General features: G+C 41.8%; 1 long non-coding RNA gene across 1 annotated transcript in view; it reads right to left on the bottom strand.

The window, feature by feature from the left end:
• The window catches only part of LOC129493038 (uncharacterized), a 33,190-nt gene extending 26,909 nt beyond the window's left edge, over positions 1-6,281 (bottom strand). Inside the window, exons 1-2 of the long non-coding RNA XR_008661016.1 lie at positions 6,168-6,281; positions 3,798-3,877 (exon numbers count right to left, since the gene is read on the bottom strand). This is a non-coding gene — a long non-coding RNA (uncharacterized lncRNA). The remainder of the gene's footprint in view (positions 1-3,797; positions 3,878-6,167) is intronic.
• Positions 6,282-11,293: the final 5,012 nt, after the last annotated feature.

Genomic DNA, 11,293 nt, shown 5'->3' on the forward strand with positions numbered 1-11,293 from the left:
GAAGAGTTGTTGATTTCTCAGTTTGTTCAGCCTTTTTTACTTGCTGTTAGGACAAAGTGGTGACTTCCAAGATTTTTATATACAGGACTGAAAACCAGAAGTTTCCTTTCGAAAGATGTTAAATGTGGGGAAAGTGTGGTTGGAAAATCATCTTTACTTTATAATTTACTTAATCATTATTTGCCTGCTATGTGCTAGGCACTGACCTAAGCACCTGGGATATATCAGTGAACAAAGGCAAATTTCTGTAGAGCACACATTTAAATGGGGGGGATATGATAAAAAAAAAAAAAACATAGTAAATAAATGTATGGTATGTTAGAAAGTGATGAACACTGTACTAATCCAGTGTGGTGAGGATATAAAAGAATGCAGGAACAGGTTGCAATTTTAAATAGGGTGCCCAGCATAGTCCTCATGGACAAAATGTTTGAGCAAAGACTTGAAGATAGGGAGGCTGCTGTGCAGGTCTCTAGGGAAGAGCCTTCCAGGAAGACAAAACATCCAGCACAGAGGCCCCGAGGCAGGAGCATCTCTGCACATTTGAGGACGAGCAAGGTCAGACAGCTCCAACAAGGCAGGAGAAGGAGAAAAAGGTATGTGGTAAGGTCAAAGAAGCATGTAGGCCTCTCTGAGGACTTCAGACTTTACTCTGAAGCCACAGGAGGATCACTTTAAAATATTACTACAGCATATACTGTTCTAGGTTTGGCTCAAGTTGTACATTATTCAGAAAGTAATTTTTAATATAAAAATAAGGGTCATGTCCACAAAAATGTTAGTATTTCAGACATTTAAAAAGCCTTAAAAATGTTACAATGTCCCAAAAGAAACAAACAAAAGGAAGCATTGTGGTCACTGAGGGGAAGACACTGGGCCAGTTCTACACACTGGTTAAGAGCTAAGGCTCTAAACCATTGCCAGTCGTGGGACTCTGGGCAAGCTACTTTCTTCTTTGCACACCAGCCTCTTCATCTACACAATCTGGATTTTTTGTTTTCTTCGACATTGAGTTGCCTTCTGTACCCAGGCTGGAGAGCAAGTGCTACAATCATAGCTCACAGCAGCCTCAAACTCCTAGGCTCAGGTGATCCTCCCACCTTAGCCTCTCAAGTAGCTGGGACTACAGGCATGCACTACCACATCCAGCCACGTTTCTTAATTCTTTATAAAGATGGGGTCTCTCTGTGTTGCCCAGACTGGTCTTGAACTCCTGACCTCAAGCAATTCTCTTGCCTCGGCCTCTCAAAGTGCTAGGATTACGGGCATGAGCCACCATGTCTGGCCAAAATCTGGATTAATGAGTCCCTACCTTTTAGGATGGTTATAAAGCTTAAATAAAATGACTGATGTCAACACTTACTGAGATGGCTGACACATTTTAAGTTCTCAGTGAATGTGAACTATTATTTTCACATAACTATCTACTGAATCTGAACCCCAAGTCCCCTGATTTCCAGTCCAGGATACTTTTCACTACCCCCATGATGCAAATAATAACAGCTTACATATTTTGAGCATTTACTTTGGGCCAGACATTGTACTAAGTACTTTATGTGGATTATCTTGTTTATTATCCCCACTTAACAGAAGAGGGAACTGGAACTCCAGCAGGCATGAACTTGCCCAAGGTCTCACAGTAACTAAGTGAGGAAACCAGAATTCAAATCCAGGTGGATCTGCCTGTAGACGCCTGCATTCACTATTAACCTCTCCAGCCTCCCAAGGCTCTGGATAGCAACTTCCTCAATGGGGACAAATACAAATGACCTGCAGAGTTGTAAATATATATCCCCCTTGGTTTGTCACATAAATCAGTTCAAGGCATCGTTGCTCTGCCTACTGGTGACAAGCTAGAGTGGCTCACTAGCCGTCCACAGTGCAGACTATTTCTGGTAAAGTTAGACCAAGTGAGAGCTGAGGCCAGCAACCAGGGTCATGTTTCTTCTGGATTCTAAAGCCCACATAACCTGGCACAAATCAAAATCTCCCCTTCTTTCTATCACCTGTTTTTTCTGTGGGCAAATGTCTGTCTACATCACTTCGCTTAGTGGCTTCCAAAGCATAAATTACTCATGGAACCATGCAGTCTTATTATCGCCAGGAAAGAGAACTGTAAATAGATTTGGTCCATGCCATTCAATAGCATATGGTTCCTGACCATTTCCTAAGTCCCATTCCTCAAGTCAGGTGGGCCCAGGGTACAGGCTTGGAGGCGAGAGGATGAGGAAGCCATTTCTGGCCTGTAAGGGGCTTCTGGGTCAGTGATGGTGCAAAAAGCCATCATACGGCCATAGCCTATCATCTGGAGTTGAGAGTGTGCGAGTGAAAACCAGCTTCATCGCATTTCCCTCTGTAGCTTCAGAATCTCTCTGTGGACTGCTACGTGTGCTTTTCTACCTCAGGATAAAATATCAGGCGGGTCCTGTACTTTTCTGGGCTTTTTTAGTCAGAAGATCTGTTTTGTTTCCATAATTAAAAACCACCATCTAGTGCACCTCTTCCTACTTGCTAGATGAAATTTCTGGCTTTTCTAGAAATATGTCCAGAAGGAGAGAAGATTAAGACAAAGGGTACCCCTTTGTGTCTTACCATGTCTTTATTGGGTCTTACTGTTGTCACCTGGCCTTGGGAACCACAAAATAATCAAAGTACGGCTACTAGCAAGTGTTCTCCCCTCATCCCTGTCCTCTTTTTGGGAGGCATTTTTATGGATTCCTCTCCTCCATTTTAGGTAATATCTCTTGCCCCAGGTGACCAATTAAACCTTAGCCTCAGACTGGTTTCCAACAGTTCACTGTGACAGGCTAAATGATAGCTGCCCCCAAAATATGGTCATATCCTAAATTTCCCCACAATCAATGAACCTGTTGCCTTACATAGCAAGAGGACTTAGCAGATGTAATTAAGTCAAGGATCTTGAGATGGGGAGATTATCTTGAATGATCTGCATAGGCCCAAAATTAGCAGAAGAGGTCTTATAAGAGAGAGGAAGGGGAATCACTGTCAGAGAGATGTGGGGACAGAGTAGAAGCCCAAGAGAAAAAAAGATGCTACCCTGCTGGTTCTGAATGTGGAGCAGAGGGCCATGAGCCAAGGAATTCAGGCAGCCTCTGGAAGCTATAAAAGAAAAGGAAACGAATTCTCCCCTGAAGCTTCCAGAAGGAATGCTGCCATGTGGACCCAGTTCAAACTGCTGACCTGCAGAAATGTAAGAAAACTAATTTGTGTTGTTATAAGTCATTAAGTGAATGGTATTTGTTAGGGCATTCATTGGAAACTAATAGATCGATCACCTTTCTGCTAGGTTCCATGTACCCTTTCAGAAAGCCTCCTGGACAGACCCCTTTTAAGATGACATTGGGCTAGCTGCCTTCAAAGAGTCACATCTGGTTCCTAGAAAACCTACCCCCTGGCCTTCACCTGCTAAAGGTGCAGCTTGCAACCTGTGCAGCCCACTCTCCCCTCAGCTGCAGGGACACAGCATTTCCCCTTTAGACTCCTCAGGCGCAAGTCAGAGGTCAGATCCTGTGCTTCCCCAGCTCCAGGAAACACATGCTATGGCACCTAATGGTGCCTTTTGAAGCTCCTCTTAGTTGGCCTGAGTGAGGAGTAAGCAGGCAAGACCTCTCACCTGATGTAACTTCTCCATACTTTCCTTCTCCCAACATTTCTGCATTAAAACCTCTTCTTATGTGGCCAAGAGGAGGTGGAAGGCTATGCTAGCAAAACCAATTTTACAATCACTTATCTTATCTTTAATAAGTGGTTCAGATTATAGGACCCCTGGAACTTACTGCGCAATTCTCAGCCTTTGGATACTCTCCTGGGAGTCAGAGACAAGAAGAGTGGTCCCAGAAGAACTGTCTCTGGTAGTCTGAGAGAAAAGAACAAAGCACTATGAAGGCTGATATTTATGCGTGCTCCGGGGGAAACGCTATATTAAGCACTTCATATGAGTTAATTCATTTAATCCTTGCACGAACGTACCCCACTTTACAGATAGAAAAATTGAGGCTGAGTGAGATTAAGTATTTTGCTCAGGGTCACATAGTAAATGGCAAGCTGATATAGTTTGGATATTTGTCCCCTCCAAATCTCATGTTGAAATATGATTTCCAGTGTTGGAATTGGGGCCTGGGGGGAAGTGTTTGGGTCATAGGGGCAGATCCCTCATGAAAAGCTCGATGCCCTCCCCCAATGGTAATGAGTGAGTTCGTACTCTTAGTTTATGCGAGAGCTAGTTGTTTAAAAGACCCTGGTGTCTCTCTTGCTCCTTCTATCATTATGTAACACACCAACTCTCCGTTTGCTTTCTGTCATGAGTGGAAGCTTTCTGAGACCCTCACTAGAATCAGATCCTGGCACCATGCTTCTTGTATAACCTGCAGAACCATAAGCCAAATAAACCTTTTCTTTGTAAATTACCCAGCCTCAGGTATTCCTTTATGACAGCACAAAATAGACGAATAGGCAGGGTTAAGATTCAAATAAAGGGAGTCCACTCAGTAGTTAGAGTTTGGGGGTAAGACCCCATGCTGAATTATCCTGCATAACAGAAGAGAGGGAAATTCCAAGGGGGTGGTAGGATGGAAGTGGACAGGAAAGAAGCAGCAACGCAGCCAAGAACTGTAGTGAAGAGAAATTTCTAAGATTTTTTTAGCTTGTTCGCCACAAGATTGAATGTAAACTCTCTCCTCCCTTGCCCCTGTGAGGGCTTCAGTAAAGTCCAGATTACTTTTTGATGGCACAGACTGAGCTCTGCATTTGAGTCGGTGCAGGGTGAAGGCAAGGGCATCTGAGAGTGATGGGGCTGTTGGCCCCATCATCTACCTTTTGTTTTAACTTAAAGTCATAGTCTTCTTATATGCAACACTGTTTTGGTCATGTAAATGGGATTTTAGAAATTTTATATTCATTCTTTTTTAATGTGCTTTTTAAGTTATTACTCAATGATAACAGTTCACTGTAAAAAATATGGGCAAACCAAAAGGGTAAAATAAAAAATGCCCTTGATTTCACTACTCAGAGATAATCACTGTGAGCTTTTAATATGCATTCTTTCAGGCTTTCTCTACACAAATATTCTCCCTCAAGTTTTAAAGTGGGATCATAGTGTCATGTGGTTTTTAATCTACTTTTTAAACTTAAGCAGGTTTATGGGTATCATTTCAGGTCAATAAATACTGTCCTTCAACAACATTTTAATATCTGCATAACAGCCCATTCCATGAAAGAACCATAACGTGTTTAATGAAACTATTGTTATTACTTATGTGTTATGTTTCCAATATTTTGAACTTATAAGCAATGCTTCAATGAGCATTATCATGATTAGTTTTCTGTATATAGCCTTAATTATTTTCTTAGGGTGAATTCCTGAAGTGATGTAAACCAAAGATAAAATCTTAAGCCCCCCAACTAACTGAATGGACCCCCTCTGGACCAAGGGAAACCTGAAAAATTGAATTCCCTACCATGATGGGAAGGGAGGTCAGACACACCTAGTTATAACCCCTCCCTGTTGGAGTTTAGACACAACTAATCAGCATTAACACTAAAATACAGATCTTAAGACTGACAAAATAGACTCTTTGGCAATAAGTTAACAAATTCCAACTTGACTCTGGTATAGCATCACATGACAGATACAGGTCTTATAAGAAATAAAAAATATTTCACTCTAAAATATATTTCTTTGGTATATGTTCAAATGGCCCTGCAAAGCCATCTTTTGTGGCATGAATGTTACATCTGTAGAGAATTTCCATTCATGCAGCTAGGACTTTCAAGGATCTAGGTAACATTAGCTAAAAGTCTGATGCCTTTTAAGGTCTAAAAAGAGTTATTTACCTTCTACTCTCTTTGAAGCTTGCTATCTGGAGACTTCATCTACATAACAAGGACCTTGGCTTCCACAACCTCCCTTATCTTAACTCAAGCATTTCTTTCTACTGACTTCAAGTCTTTAGCTTAACTCTTTCAACCACTTGCCAACCGGAAAAATCTTTGAATCCACCTATGACCTGTAATCTTCATCCCTGACCCCCTGAGATGCCCCACCTTCCCAACCTGTACCAATGTATACCTTACATGTATTGATTTATGTTTGTGTCTGTAACTTCTGACTCCCTAAAATGTATAAAACCAAACTATAACTTGCCCACCTCAGGTGCATGTACTCAGGACCTCTTGAGACTGTTCCCTGGACCATGGTCACTGATATTGGCTCAGGATAAACCTGTTTAAATATTTTACAGAGTTTGGCTTTTATGTCAACAATAGAATTCCCAGATCAAAGGACATGAACACTTTTGAGGTTTCTGATGGAAATTTCTTTGGCTAATTCTTGACTTTCCTTGCTGATAATTTTCTGTCTAAAAAAGTTAAGAATGCAATCAGAGGAGCTGTCTTTCAAGTTCTAATCCTGAACAATATAACGAAGCAATAGTTGGTGATGCAAAGTATAGAATCTTGAAAGAATGGGACAGATTACCTTAGCAACAAGGACAACTTGGGAGAGGAGTCACACACCTAGTCAGATGTCTACACTAGACTTTGGAAAGGCAGCAGGAAAAGGAGAGTGGGAGTCTCTCCTTTTATGGTCCCTTGGATAGAGATTATAAGAGAGAGTAGATTTTATAAAAGGTTTTTTTAAAAAGAATTCTGACAATTGTTATAAAGAATCCCAATGTTTTCTTCTAGGATTTTTATGGTTTTTAGTTTTACATTTAAGGCTTTAATCCATCTTGAGTTAATTTTTGTGTAAGGTGTAAGGAAAGGGTCCAGTTTCTGTTTTCTGCATATGGCTAGCCAGTTTTCCCAGCACCATTTATGAAATAGGGAATCCTTTCCCCATTGCTTGTTTCTGTTAGGTTTGTCAAAGATCAGATGGTTGTATATGCATGGTGTTATTTCTGAGGTCTCCGTTCTGTTTCTGTTCTGTTCTGTGCCACCATGTCACATGTATACCTATGTAATAAGCCTGCACATTCTGAACGTGTATCCCAGAACTTAAAATAAAGTTTAAAATACTGCCAAAAAAAAGAATCCCAATGAAGAAAAGGGGATGGTACCAGAGGAAGACAGACAGCGAAGCTGCCAAGGGAAGCTTCTTATGCACTCAACTTTTAAGAGGGATGTTTAGGGATTATTTTAACAATTCTAGTTGAAATCGTCTCACCTTAGGAGACAGGGAAAGAAGAACATTTATTTATGCAAGGTCAAGGAGGGTAGTAGAAAAACACAAGAAACAATTTATGATTAGTCATTGTTGACCTAAAGAATCCTTTAGTCCTGATGCTCTACTGGGATGAATAATGTCCAGTTCTTCCAAAATTCATATCCAACTGGAACCTCAGAACATAACCTTATTTGGAATAGGTCTTCATAGATGTAATCAGTTAAGATGTTGTCATATGGGATGAGAGTGGGCCCTAGAGCTAATGACTGGTGTCCTTAAGAAGACAATGTGAAGCCACAGAGACTTAGAGAGAAGAACGCTGTGTGACAAGGGAGGCGAAGATTGGAGAGCTGCATCTTCAAGCCAAGGAAAGCCAAGGATTGCTGGCAGATGCCAGAAGATAGGAGAGGGGCATGGAAGGGTCATCCCAGAGCCTTCAAAAATAAGCAACCCCACCAACACTGATTTTGGACATCTAACCTCAAGAATGTTGAGACAATAAACTTCTGTTGTTTTAAGCCATCAAGTTAGTGGTTATTTGTCATGGCGGCCCTAGAAAACGAGTGCGGATGTCAACAAAGGTTGTCCCACTTATCAAGATAAAAATATAACAGCCATAATTATCTGGCCCTCATTTATTTCTAAGAAATGGTGTTTGAAAGTATTACTAAATAAGCCATGAGAATCAAGCTCCCACCACTGATGGGAGAGATGGACAGCTGAAGAACTGGCCCAGTTTCTGATGAATGAGGGAAAATACTGTACGAATAACAGCCACAGGCACCAGCTTCAGTTTTCTTGATGCCCTCTCTCTGCTTGTGCGATAATGCTATGAGACTTGGTAGATGTCTTGACTTTCCCCCAAACAAGCTCCCCCAGGGAGGATCCAACTTAAGCCAAGCCATGGACCAGGAGAGTCAATAATGTTGCCAACATCTCAAATTCCTCCGAAGAAAGAGCATCTGGACCTCAGAGTATCCTACTAAGAATGCACATCATGCATGACATGAATAGCCAGTGCCTCTCTCACCTCCCTCTGGGGTTGGGGAGGCACAGTTAAGCACATGGGAGACTGCCTAAATTTGAATCTCATTTGTGTCACTTTATAATTCTGTGACATGCAAATTATTTAAGTTCTTTGTGCCTCAGTTTTCTTGTCTGTAGAATGGAGGTAATACTGCTTACTGTTGGTTGAGAGTTTAAAAGAAGTAATATACATAAAGCACTTAGTGTGATGTCTGCCATAAGCACTCAAAGAACGTTGGCTGTTATGTCGATTAGGCCAGCAAGTAGCTCTCTGCTTTCTTTTTAATGCTGTGCTGAGTGCTTACTTTTCTGTGGGGGTGGGCTAGAGACAGCTGAAAAAGCTGCTTCCCCTGTCTTCTGCTTGTCCAGCTACTCCGAACACCAAAAAAAAAAAGAGAGAAAGGAAGGAAGGAAGGAAGAAAGGAAGGAAGGAAAGAAGGAAAAGAAAGAAAAGCCTACAGAAAGGACACACACAAAATGTAAAAGAAAAAGCACATAACCAAGAACAAATACAAAAGGATGAAGAAACCTTAAACAGTGTCAGAAGGAGCTCTTCCCATGAACAAAACTTGTGCCTAAAGAGTTAGGGAACAGAAGATTTTGAAAAACATTGGGAGCAAGACAAACCTGTAAGGAACAGAATGACAACTGAGGGCTGAGGATGCTGTGTTAACATAGAACGGAAGGAAAGCAGGCAAACTCAACCTTAGTTTTGCAGGACACAGGCCGTTCCACTTAGAACAGGTAGCACAACCACGGTTTGGAGGGAAACCAGGCCTAAGGAACTAATGAGATCATAAGGAAGTACCACTCCCAGCACAAAGACATCTCGGGGTCACAGGGAACTTCAGGCCTGGCTGCAGCACCATTCAGTAGACAGAGGAATCATGAAGTTTTGAGGTGCCAGGAAAGACACAGAGAAAAGTGTCCTAATCTCTGAAATGAATATAAATGTAAAGGATTCTATAGCCCAGAAAACTGAAAGACAAAAGCTTGCACATTTTAGAATGTGCACATACAGGAGAAAAAAGAAATGTGATCTTTTGGAACAAGCGTGAATTCACCTTTAAAAAAAATGTGACTTCAGCCTTGGAAGCCCTGTTAGGTTGAGCCCACCTTAACCTCCACATTCCCTTCTCCGAACCTCTGCAACCTGGAGGATACTAACTCAGGCTCCATCTTTATTCACTGATGTGCAGACAAAATTATGACCCCCATAAAAATGTCCATGCCCTGATCCACAGGACCTGTGAACGTGAATGTTACACAGCAAGGGGAAGTTAAGATTGTGGATGGAGTTAAGGCTAATCAACCTTGAGTGGAGAGATTATCCTAGATTATCTGGGTGAGCCTAATGTAATCACAAGGGTCCTTATCAGAGGAAGCCAGGAATTTCAGAGAAAGAAGATGTGATAACAAAAGCAGAGGTTAGAACAATGCACTTTGAAGATGGAGGGAGCTAGGAGCCAAGGAATGCAGGCAGCCTGTCGAAGCTGGAAAAGGCCAGGAAATAAATAGATTCTCTGCCAGAGTCTCCAGGAGGGATGCAATCCAGCCCACACCTTGATTTTAGCCTGCAAGACCTATCTCAGACATCTGACCTTCAGAACTGTAAGATAACACTTTTGTGTTGTTTTAAGCTACTCTAGTGTCTTGATTTGCTACAAGAGCAATAGGAAACTAATAAACCTGCGTTTTGCATTATCTTATACTTATTTTCTAATCAATTAACATGGACTCTCCTTCTCTGCATCTGATTACTCTGCCTCACTCAACATGGCCATCTCTACCAGACTGAAACAAAGGCTGTGGTTATCTCGGAGCTCACATCTCCCCAGCTTTGCTGTCAGAAAGAAGGGAGTGATCTCTTACTTTCGATTCACAATTTCCCATGGAAGTGCTCTGATTGACATGCCTTGGCAGGACACTTGTGATGGGCAACCCCCCAAAAAACACTTGGTTAGAAGTGGGAGGCAGAAAAGACATGGAATCAACCCAAATGCCCATCAATGACAGACTGGATAAAGGAAATGTGGTATAGATACGCCATGGAATACTATACAGCCATAAAAAGGAACAAAATCATGCCATTTGCAGGACATGGATGGAACTGGAAGCTATTGTCCTCAGCAAACTAACACAGGAACAGAAAAGCAAACACCGCATGTTCTCACTTATAAGTGGGAATTGAACAATGAGAACACATGGACACAGGGAGGGGAAAAACACACACTGGGGCCTGTTGAGGGGTTGGGGGGAGAGAGAGCATCAGGATAAATACCTGATGCATGCGGGGCTTAATACCTAGGTGATGGGTTGATAGGTGCAGCAAACCACCATGACATGTTTGCCTATGTAACAAACCTGCTCATCCTGCACATGTATCCCAGAACTCAAAATTTAATTTAATTTAATTTAATTTAATTTAATTTAATTTTTTTTTAAAAAGTGGGAGGCAAAGAAGTAAAGCAGTTGCCCAGAAAAGGCAAGCTGCTAGAACCACAAGAAGAGAGGGGTGCAGATTACCACTTGCTTCTCCAAACACAAGTTATTTGAAGGACCTTTTCTATCCTATGTGGCTCAGGACTCTATGCTAGATTCGACTCTCAGTGGATGCTCAGTTACTGCTATTGGTCAATGGGCTTATTTCTTCAGTGGACTGAGCCAGCGGGTAGAGTTTGCTCCCGGATAGAGAGCGGGGAAAGCTTTGTCCACAGTAGGGTAGTGTAGCTAAAAGGGTTCTTAACTGGTACTAGCAGAGAATGAGTTTCTTCTTAGCCAGTGCATCATTCATCATCTTGAAATCAATTAACTAATTAGGGTCATCCTTTGAACCTGTTAAGCTTGCAGTTGAAATTGCTGCAAATGTATTTTAAAGAGAGAAAAAATAAAGACTGCAAGGTGAGGGTGGGTGTTACTCTCTAGGGTGGGTCTATGGGATGATCCTGTTTTTTTAAAGCATTTTCTCATATGTTTTCATCACTCTCTTCCATGGAAAGACCTATTGAGGGCTGTTCAGTTGGTCTCCCGGGTGGCCCCTCTCTCAGGAGGTTTCTCTCATGAAAAAAATGACCTGTTAGCAGC

The sequence above is a fragment of the Symphalangus syndactylus genome, chromosome 11 (assembly GCF_028878055.3).
Source record: "Symphalangus syndactylus isolate Jambi chromosome 11, NHGRI_mSymSyn1-v2.1_pri, whole genome shotgun sequence".
Classification (NCBI taxonomy): Eukaryota; Metazoa; Chordata; class Mammalia; order Primates; family Hylobatidae; genus Symphalangus; species Symphalangus syndactylus.